We start from the raw sequence: 2,622 nt of genomic DNA on the forward strand, positions 1-2,622 counted from the left end.
TATTTTAATTAGCTATTAATTTGTCCTTTTTTCTTGAGATTGACAGCTGACTGCACGATCCTGTATATATAGCATTAAGGCCAGAAACAATATATGTAGTGTTATATTTGTTTTAAATGTTGCAATGTTTTTGCGGCTCCCAGTTGTTGTTGTTTTTTCGGAAACGGGTCCAAGTGGCTCTTTTTGTCTTAAAGGTTGCAGACCCCTGCGCTAGATAGTAATATCCATGTTAAACTGCTGTTTCAGGGGTTGTTTTTAAAAGTCTGGAACGGATTAATCCATTTTGCATTACTTTCTATGGGAAACCGTACCTTGGTTTTGGAATGTTTTGGTTTTGGAACGGACTTCCAGAATGGATTAAGTTTGAGAACCAAGGTACCACTGTACAGTGGTACATTGGGTTAAGTACTTAATTCGTTCCGGAGGTCCGTACTTAACCTGAAACTGTTCTTAACCTGAAGGACCACTTTAGCTAATGGGGCCTCCTGCTGCTGCCACGCCGCCGGAGCACGATTTCTGTTCTCATCCTGAAGTAAAGTTCTTAACCTGAGGCACTATTTCTGGGTTAACGGAATCTGTAACCTGAAGTGTATGTAACCTGAAGTGTATGTAACTCCGAGGTACCACTGTATATAAAAGAATGTAAATTTGTCACGGCATCTTTTTGATTTCTACAGAAGGTAGATTTCCGGGGAGGGGTGGGGAGTGAGTTGTTCTCCCCCCTGAAAGGGGGGGGGGGAAGTAGGCCAAATAAGTTTGGGAACCTCTGAAGTTGGACATGCATCTGAACAGCTCCCATAGGAACTATCAGCATCGACAATCTTACGCAAGAGAGGTGGTGCAAAGGACGAAGGAAGGAGGACGTTCCTACTATTCCACAGTTCTGCTTTGCTGGGTTATGTGATTGGGTTACCCTCCCAAGCTGCAGTGGTGCAGAAGGAAATTTCCTCTGCGTTGTTAGGTGACTGGACTGAAGTGAAGCGAAGTGACACACTGACTCAGACTTGGCCAGTCGGAAAGCCCTGAGCTGATGATGTTACGTGTTTGGCTGCATGAACTGAGATTGGCACCACACCCTTGGCACGGGGCCTGGGCCAACTTTAAACTGAAGTAAACCCCAACCTGCAACTATGTCTGGCTGATTGAGTATGAGGCTGTACATTATTGCGAAATAAAGGCGTTCAAAGTGGCTCGTCCACTCTCTTTTTTTTCTAGGCAATGTTGCCGATGGCCCATCACCTGACTCTTGAAGCTGCAGGCAATCCAAGCAGTGGCTAAACTGACAGGTCCAATAAGAAGATAGAAGGAACTTCCTGGGGAATTTGAATCAGGATGTCATTTGTGGGAAAAGGAGGGTGCTTGGGCAAGAACAATCTGGGCATAGCCATCAACCGTCCCTTATTTGGCAGGAAACTCCCTTATCCCAACGCCGTGTGCCGCTACTGTCCCTTATTGATGATGTCCCTTAAATTTCCCGGGTTTCAAAGGAAGCAGCTCCTCTCCCTGCCAGCCAGGGAGGAGGGAGGCTCCAACTGTGTTGCTTGGCTTCCCGCCCCGCCCCCCTCTGGCCTCCTCTCAGCAGCCTCGGCCCCCGGGAACCTCTTCCCACCGGGACTGGCAGGAGCCTCGGGCCCTTCCGCCACCATCCTCCTCGCGGCCGCCAAACTGAGCGTCTCTGCCTGGGACCTCCCCTCTGCCCGCCACTGCCACCCCCGCTAGGCCGTACTGTGGCTGCATCGCCGAAGGACCTGGATGAGATGGGCAGCCTGGCGCGGCCTATGAATTGCTGAGGTGCCTTGAGAGGAGATCAAGGGCAACCATAGAGAAAGCAGTTCAGAGAGAGGAGGAGGAGGAGGCGCGGGCAGGTGTTCCAAGGGCTAAGCATAGTGGTGGAAAGTGGAGGAAGGACCGCAAGCGCTTCTCCCATAGATTTGTAGTGGTAGACTAGCATAGATGGTCTGATCTGCGGGTTTACTTCGAGCGCTATTCCCCCCCCCCCCGCTCTTCCTCCCGCCCCGCCTGATGGAACTGAGAGCTGCAGATGGAGCACGAGAGAAAAGATACAGAACTGCGGCAGCATCTTCGTAGCTTGGACTTCGTTTTGCGTGAAAAGTTGTTGCTGCTTGTAGTTATTTAATTTCAGTGTTTCATCAGCTGGTGTCTTGAGCAGCAACCTCTGGAAACGAAGGGCTAAAAACCGGCGCTGTTCTCCCAAATTATCTGGTCCCTTTTTACTTCGTATTTTAGCTGGTTGTCTAAAATCCCTTATTTTGGATGCCGGTCCCTTATTTTCAAATCTGTAACTTGACAGCTATGAACCTGGGAGATCTGAGTGTATGGGATTTAGAGGCCGCTTTGACTGCCCAGCAATGCTTTCGCAGCCCTTCTCAGCCTTCAACTATATTAAAAGGAATAAAGGGAGGAAGCATCTCAAGAACAAAGACCTGTAACACTCCAGGGCTCTCTCTTTCAAAGGAAATGGTGCCATGAAGTTTGAAAGAGGAAGCCACACCAGCAAGATGGAAATTCATTGCTTCCTCTGTCTGGACGCATGTTAAGGGCAGCTCAGGGCCCTGTAATTCTGAACGTCTCGCAATGTCACCAAGAGATTGCAACAGAAAG

The sequence above is a fragment of the Podarcis bocagei genome (assembly GCF_964188305.1).
Source record: "Podarcis bocagei genome assembly, chromosome: 4".
In the NCBI taxonomy this organism is placed as follows: domain Eukaryota; kingdom Metazoa; phylum Chordata; class Lepidosauria; order Squamata; family Lacertidae; genus Podarcis; species Podarcis bocagei.